Raw genomic sequence first — 8,561 nt, 5'->3', positions numbered from 1 at the left:
TGTGCCCCCTTGGCACGACAATGAGTTCACTCGAGGCGACTGCTCATTGCTGAATGGGTTCACTCTAGGCGACTGCCCATTACCATCGGGTTCGCTCGTGGCGACTGCCCGTTATCGTTGGGTTCGCTCGAGGCGACTGCCCTTTACCATCGGGTTCGCTCGTGGCGACTGCCCGTTACCGTTGGGTTCTCCCCAGTTTTGAGTACTCAGCGCCATACAGACCACCTAGGTCTGCCACAAACACAAGTCGTTGACTTGTGGGTACCACCGACACGAGTTAATTAAAATTTGGGTACCCTGCAACTAGCAGCGTACACGCTAAACTTATATACGGAAGAGCGTAACGGGATAAACCCCGAAAGAAATTATTGTTTCCCTTTGAAGCTCGTTAAGTGTTTTAAGTTGAAAGCTCGAAATGTGACTTCCGAACTCTCTACTCTCGATCGAATTTGAGAGTCTATCGCTCTTCCGTCCTCTCGATTCTAACCTACTTCCTAGAGTTAGAAGAGAGTCTAACTATACACAGAGCAAACGTGGCTGGTTCAAGTTAGCGTTTGAACCTAACGGGCGTACCCGAACTAAGTTTTCAAGCAAGAGTGGCCGAAGCCTTAACTTTCGAGTTTATTCATTTTAGGCTTTTACCTACTCTTGTTTACTAGCAAGCAAATGCACAAACAAACAGGGTTATACCCTTGGTAAGTAGTTGACTTATGTCTCCTCACTTACCCGGAATTGTTCGACAGAAAGCTTGACGATTCCCGAAGATGTCTTGCTTCACACGTTCTTCGAGGCACTTGGCACTTGTCGAAACGTCGGAAGAACTAGCATCCGAAGTTGAACATCCGTTAGTTATTGGATTCGAGTTTACTTAAAGAGGATATGGTTCGTTGTCGGGATTAGAGTTGGTTCGGAATTCGAGAATTTAATTTATTATTCCTCGGTTTTTCGGAAGTTAAACTTATTCAAGACTCGCGTACTCTCGAATCGAGAATGATACGAAATAAAGTTCAACGAGTAATCATGAGTCTTAAATAAATTAAATAATCCGAAATTAAAATAACCGAGAATTCCAAACGAATAATAAATTAAACTCACAAACGTTATTAAATAAATAATCATAAATTATTTATTTAAATACTGAAAATACATATCATAAAACAAACTAAAAGTATTTAAACGCTATAAGCGATTTAAAACTCACGAGTTAATCGAGCTTTATTTCGATAACTCCTTTATCCTGATATCTTCAAAAACCGGCCTTGTCGTTTTCGACTCGTCGGGTTCCCGCTCGTCCGTCAAGATCTGTAATTCAAACCCGGAATCCCATAACGAGTTAACATCTTAATTCCAACTCTAATAAACTTCCAAAATCCAAATCCCGTTTTCATAACTTACAACCCGAACCCAAAACCAATTCAAGCGAACTCAACCCGAATCCAACTAACCGAAAACGTCCTAACACAACAACGATCACAAACATATCAAACCGAGGCTCATAAATCAATCCACAAAACAGTCTCAACACCTCACATGATCCAATATAGCTCACGGCCAAAACACACAACCAAACTAAACAATTTCAAAACCTCAAAACAAACCCACGGTCAAGCAACTACTCAACCCAAGGTATATAGGTTCTCAGATTTATCCTAACAGCCTCAGATAACAACAATTCATCGTAAATCTGAAAACAAACCTTAAAGATTCACACGGCCAAGAGCAATCCTAATGAAAATTCGTCCAAAAATTCAACAGAATTCCAAACAGCCATTATCAACCAAAACTCAAGCTTTAAACAGGTTTAGAACGTCTCAGAATCATCACATAACTCGCAGAAATCAAAAGCCCCAAACAAAACCTAGTTTATCACATTTTCGGCCAAATTTCATACCAAAACCAAGAAAATTCATAACAATGCTCAAATCCGAGTTAGGAACATCTTTAATCAAGTCCCACAACAAATTAAAACCCATCAATTCCACTGATTTCGACTCGGATTCAAAACCCCCAATTTCACAAGCTATGAACCCTAGCTTTGAATCCAAACCAAAGAGAAGAAATCATCACCTTAATCAGCGAAATCCCTTGCTTCCACTGCTTCCTCGTCCTCTTCCCGGTGATTTCCCCTTGCTCCAACGTCCCGGTGGTTCACGGCGACGTTGTTCTTCCTCGGCCCGGAACGTGCGCGATGGAGGCTCAGCGAAGGTGATGGCGCGACGTGAAGAAGAAAGGAAGAGGGGAAGAGAAGTGGCGGTGATGGTGAAGCTCAGTAGCTCGACGAGCGTGAAGATGGAGCTCGAATTTTTTTGTTTCTTCTTTGTCTGGTTTTCTTTTTCGGCTGAGTAACGTGAGGAAGAAGAGGGAAAGAAGAGAGAGATAGAGAGAGACCGAGAATGAGAGAAAGAAAGAGAATGAGAGAGGGTGAGGTGGCCGAGAAAGAGCGAGGGAGAGTGGAATAAGTGGCCATGTGGCACTCTCTCGTCACGCCACATGTGCACAGGTGGTCCACTCAAATTTTGACACGACTCTCTTAAAACGACCCCTTTTTCTCTTTTTCTTTCAATCTCATCCTTCAAAATGTTGCACATAAGTCCTTTTAAAATAAAATCTCACAATCTTGTCCTTAATTAATTAAAAATAATCTTGAAAAATAACCGAGAAAATTAATATGATTTCCCGTTATTTTGAATATATTTAAGGGATTCCGGAATTAATTTTTACTCTCGAGATTTTTAAATCCCTGAGTATGTTCCGAATAATAATATTGAATTACTCGAATATTCTTATTCCGAAATTTCATCGACCTTAAATATTATCATTTTCCAAGATATTTAAAATTTACGGACGTCTCATATGCAACAAGAATTTGAATTAAAACTCGTCCAGTTTATTCAAATTCACAAGTCGAGCGTCTACAAATGTTTAGACATTACACGTACCGACATGTACCACGCTCACTGGGAACTGCGAGCTCGTCGCGATACGCACGCCGATAGGTAGCGTACTCGCTGGGAAATGAGCGCAACGGCCACCCAGCTCGCGCGCGCCGATAGGCAGCGAGTCACGAATGGATGGCCGAGAATCGCACCCGCCGGATGAAACTGGTCTAGCCAGCGTCCGCGGGAAACTTCGCCGCCAAATGCGGCAGTAATCCGTGCCGACCGGTTACGCTAAACATAGTAAGCCGAGTTCGTAAGACACGCACCAGTCAAAATACAAATCGATTACACTAAGCATAGCAAGTCGAGAAAATAAGACGCACAATAAAAGAAAGCTTCCATCAGAGCAAAACGATGTTGCACAAACAACCCGACGAGAAAAGTACGAAAGTACGACACATGTCAAACACAAAAAAATCCGAAAGAAAGCGTAAAGCGAGCGCTAAACAAGTGCGCAAAAAACCAAAGTAAAGTAGACTAGTCTGAGCCGAAGTCTATCTGCTCTTCGTCATCCTCGGGACGAGGAGCGCCCGACCCATCGACAGCCTCTCCACCAAGTGGACGGTTCGTCGATTGGGCGGCCTCCGCAGGGTCTTGGGGGTGCGGGTCGTTCACCTCTGGTTCGTCCTTAAAAGGAGGGAACATGGTCTTAAAAAAGGAGAAGGTTGTCCCTCGGGGCGCGTTCTCCTTCGCGGTCGCGTCTCGGACTCGCTTGGCCGCTTCGTAACGAGCCGCCTCCAACGCCAAGTCCCAATCGTCCTCCAAGTCCGTCTTGGATCGCACGGCGTCTTCCTTCTCCTCGGCGAGGGTCTGCATCTCCGTCCGTAAGGTGTCCCTCTCCCTCTCGACCTTAACCCGAGCGATCTCGCTCGCCGATAGTCGAGCATGGACAATGCTCAGCTCCGCATCCCGGCTCGAGAGTGCCACCTGGAGTTTCTTCGTTTCTCCCAGAAAGGTGTCAGCCGCCTGCTCCGCCTTCTCGCGAAGCGCCCTCTCGGCAGCCGATTCCCCGTGAGCTCGCTCCAGCTCCCCCTCGAGCGCTTCAAACTCTTGGGCGGTGCGGGTCCCCGCTAGGACGACAGCATGCGCAGCCTCCATACTCGTCTTCTCCTTTTCCATGATCTGCATGCGTCGTAGCATATCTCGGAGAATGCGATCGCTCCGCTCTTGGCGCGCGAGCATCTGCAAATAGATGAAACGCGGATAATCAAGATAAGCACGACAATCATACATAATGCAAGCAAACGAGCCATACCTTTCGGGCATCGCCGATCCCGTTCTGGAAGTGCTCAAGATCGCTCGTCGTCAGCAGACCTTTGAAATCCCGCAAGGAGGTCTCAAGGATCCCTCGGGAGCATTGATCTCTCAACTCTGCCGCCTCCGCTAGGAGCATAGAGTCCAGGCTGTTTGACACCGTCGATGTGTGAGCGCGTTTGTGGCCAGACGTGACCCGAGAGAGGCCGACGATGATGGTCGCTTGTTGGAGGAGATCGTTTCATTCCTCGCCCGCGATGGCGACCCCCCGCGACGGGCCTCGGCTGGAGGGCGAGCCACGATCGTAGCATCGTCGGTGGGCGTTGCTCTCGGCATTTGTGTTCGCGGTCGATGACGTCGAGCCATGGTACCTGCAGAGAAGAAAAGAGCGTTTGTCAGTTAAAACATAACGATAAGCATAAATAATGGAAGAACAACGATAGCGCGACGACGCATATTCGATCAGTACCCCCCGCGTCGGGTGGGGGAGCAGACGAACCCCCCGCCTCGGATTCCGGGCCGGTCTCCACTCCAGGTCCGGAGCATGAGGAGTCTTCGTCAGCAGGCACGAACCATCCGGTGGTTGCCATAAGATCCGGGGACTCGAAAAGCGATCCTTGCCGCCTCGAGTCGGGAACCGCTCCGATCACGAGCGCGAGTTCGGAGCTCTCGATGCCGTAGTCGGCCGGGAATTCAGCAACGGGGCCAAAGGTGAGAGGTGCCGTCCCGAAGGCAGATTCGGACAACCACACCCAAGGGTATCGGTGTTTCGAGGTCAGCTTGGTGAGGATGGTAAATCGCTTCCGGTGCTGAACCTTGTAGAAGCCGGGTTTCCCGGGAACATCGAAGACGGCCACGAGATTCCTGATGTCGTCAGCCGTCACGGCTCGACCCTTCGCTCGGTGCAGCATCATGTGGCAGGCAGCCACCATACGATAAAAAGATGGAGACATCTGGGCCGCATGAACACCGAGCCGAGCTAGAAGATCCTGGATCACGGGCTGAAAAGGCAATCGCAGCCCTCCCCGAAGGCTCGCCTCGTGAACGGCGGCGTACCCCCTCCGAGGACGAGTCGGCAGATCGTCGGACAACGGTCGCAAAAGCGATACGGCCGACGGGATGTGGAACCGCTTCCTCAAACCACAAAAGCTGGCAAATGAGAGCGAACTCGGGAAATCGATGCCGGAGCAGTCAAAGCTATCTCGAATCGCCGTTTCCCCGAGGGGAAACAACGAGGTTCGCTCTTCTTCCTGCGCAGTCGAGCTTGTTGGAGCGACCGATAGGACGCGACGACCCGACGTCTCTCCCGAACCCTCGTGGTGCCCGCTACAGTGGCTCGCTCGGGCCGCGGTGTGCGTGCTCGGCCCATTGGGGCCCGTTTCTCGGGTGTTGACCGCGAGAGGCAGCCCCGTCGGCGCATCCGGCCCGTTCGTGAGCCCATGGTGCGCGTCAAGCGATGGGATGGCCGTGTGGTCCCCATAGGATGCGTCCGGCCCAAGCTCGTGGTTCGGCCCGAAGTCCTGTGAGGGGTCAAGCTCTCTCTCACCTAGGCCCGGCCCAATGGGTCCTAGGGTTTGAGCATGCTTCAAGCTTTCCCCACCTAGGCCCAGCCCAATGGGCCCTAGGGTTTGGGAAGGGTCCAAGCTGGCCGCCCCCTCTCCTCCAACAGTGGATGGCCGGCGCGCCCCATCTCCGGCGCCGGCTCCTCCGCCCATGACGCCGGCCGTCGCCGGCGGCGTCTCCTCGTCGCGCGCGCCCCGGCCTGGTTGGGGCTGGTCCACCCGGGCCACCATGGTCTCCGGCCACCTGCAACGCGGCCCCACCCGCGCGGGTAGAGCCCCCCACGAAGCCGACCCGGCCGGACGCGGCCTCCCCAGCGCCGGCGCCGCCTCCACCGGCCCAGGCGGCGTGCCCCACGCCTGGGTTCGTCGCGCGCGCCTCCACCAGCGCCCCCCCCCCCCCCCCCGGGGTCGGGTTCGCCCCAGACGACGACGACGCAGCCGGGCAAGGCCCCCCCGGCAGCAGCGCGACCTCCCTCGGCCCCGTCGGCCCCGCCAGTGAGCTCCTCGGCCGCGTCGGCGTGCGTCTCGGCCCGCTCGGCCGTCCCGGCCCCGCCTGCACGCGCCATGGTCGCGCCCTCGCCCGCCTCGGCCCGCTCGGCCGACCCAGCCACGCCACAGCGCGACCCAACCACGCCACAGCGCGCCCCGGCCACGTCGGCCACGCCGGCGCTCGCCTCGACCCCGCCGGCGCCGTTCCCGGCCGGTCCGGCCCCGCCTGCGCCCTCGCTCGACCCAGCCCCGGCAGCGCGTGCCCCGGCTGCCCCCTCGCTCGCCTCAGCCACGCCAATGCTCGCCTCAGCCCCGCCGGCGTCGCCCTCGGCCGCTGGGTGCTCTCCCTCGCCCGCCAACCAAGCATCCACCGTGGGAAGGTCTTGGCCGTCCAAGTTCGTCGTCATTCGGTCTAGGAAAATCAAACCTAGGGAAGGGAGAGAGTGATGATCGACCGGAGGTGGTGAAATTCGATCTAGAAAATCGTCCAAAGTCTCGTGAGGGTCGTCAAAGAAGAACGAGACGAAATCCTCGGGGGGCCCATTCGCCGACGTGTGGTTGGGGGACCCCATGGGCGCGAATAACGACGAACACGTCAGCAAAAAATAATAAAATAATACCTAAAGTAAGCGAGCTTACCAATTATTGACAAGACGATTTGACGAGACGACTGAAGACGGAGCTGCTTGAGTTTACCACACGGGCTGCGCCCGGTGCCAAACTCGGGGGGCTAATGTTATCGGCCCGACGAGGTCCGACGGCTCGATCGACATTTCGGGCGGCCGAGCAAGCTCACTCGGCCAATGGCCGAGTGAAACCCTAGCTTCCAGCCCACACTCGGCCGGCCCATCAACTCACTCGGCCAATGGCCGAGTGAGCCTTCTCTCGGCCCAGGCCCATCACTCGGCCAATGGCCGAGTGAACTCCTCCATATGTTCACTCGGCCAATGGCCGAATGAAGCCCAGACGTCCCAGCATGTTCGCTCGGCCAAGGGCCGAGTGAAGCCTCCAGACGGCCCACCATGCTCGCTCGGCCAAACGCCGAGTGAGACCTCTCTCGGCCCAGACTTTTCATTCGGCCGATGGCCGAATGAAGCTCACCCGGCGTCCATTCCTTCACTCGGCCATTGGCCGAGTGAATCTCCCTCGGCGGCCAGCATCTCACTCGGCCATCGGCCGGCCGAGCCTCCTTCGGCCAATGGCCGACTCAGCCTCACTCGGCCAAGGGACCCTAAAAAAGTCCCTTGGTCGCCTATAAATACCGGGGTCCCTCCCCTGGTCCAGGTAATCCGAATTTGAGTACTGAAACGCTGTCGAACTCGTACCTCGCTAGTTTCTCTCAAGTCTCGACCCCTAAACACTAAACCCTCTACAATCCCCCTCAATCCTACTAATGTTGAGCGTCGGAGAGGTAAACAGAGGCAACCCCTCTGTTTCCCCTTTGTAGTTCACACCTTTTTGCTTACATTTCAGGTGCTTGGACGAGATAGAGATCACCTACAGCTAAGGGACGGCTTGGGATACCAAGCCCGACACGCTCGAGTTGAGACGAGACCACTTGGTCCGGCCTTGGGTCTGACCGTCTGCGACTCCTAAATCGTTGTCCGAAAAACTACGACAACAGTTTCTATCACTAAATCACTCGAAAAGAAGGAATCAATGAGTGGGCACTTTTAAACACTACGACTTAAGAACAAGTCTTGAAGTCGCAGAGCTAAACACTAGGTCGAGTGAGGACCTAGGTGCCAAGACAAGAAAAAATCGAAAATAAACTAGAGAGAGAGAGAGAGGATTTTCGGCCACAAGTTCTAGAGAGAGAGTCTCTCAAATCTCTTAAACTTGGATGAATGAATTGTGAGGAAATGAGGCTCCTATTTATAGGAGAGGTCTCACCTTCAATAAGGTAGTTTCCTCTTCTATAGAATATCACATATTCATGAGCTAATTTCCCTATTTCCTACTTGAGACACACGGCCAAAACAAGTCTTCTAGAAGCCTTGATTTGTTTCCTATGTTGTTCAAGGCTTGCCTTTTCTCTCATGTGGCCGATTCCTTATGCATCCCATATGCAAAATTTGTTTCCTCTTTTTCTTTTGGCAAGTATCTAAATACATTTATGCACAAAATAAACTCTTTCTCTTGGGTATTTTGGGCGCCCATCTCTCATCTAGAAGGAGCTTCTAGAAGCTTCTTCATTTGTTCATGACAACATGAGAAAAGCCCATTAAGAATTTTCAATAAAATTCTTATGAAATGAAATTAATTCACAAGGCCCAATAATCAAGTCATGGCCGAGTGACATTAAGTCATCAAATGA

General features: G+C 52.4%; 1 long non-coding RNA gene across 1 annotated transcript; it reads right to left on the bottom strand.

The window, feature by feature from the left end:
• Positions 1-583: 583 nt before the first annotated feature.
• On the bottom strand, positions 584-2,390 carry LOC149407820 (uncharacterized). Its single transcript, XR_016301718.1, has 3 exons — positions 2,068-2,390; positions 1,202-1,302; positions 584-821 (listed from the first exon to the last, which is right to left on the bottom strand). It is a non-coding gene; the product is annotated as an uncharacterized LOC149407820 (long non-coding RNA).
• Between the last annotated feature and the right edge of the window lie 6,171 nt (positions 2,391-8,561).

This window comes from Urtica dioica, chromosome 1 (genome assembly GCF_054948205.1).
Source record: "Urtica dioica subsp. dioica isolate 48M chromosome 1, U.dioica_male_clone48M_v1_H2, whole genome shotgun sequence".
NCBI lineage: Eukaryota > Viridiplantae > Streptophyta > Magnoliopsida > Rosales > Urticaceae > Urtica > Urtica dioica.
This window is presented reverse-complemented; position numbering and strand designations above follow the sequence as displayed.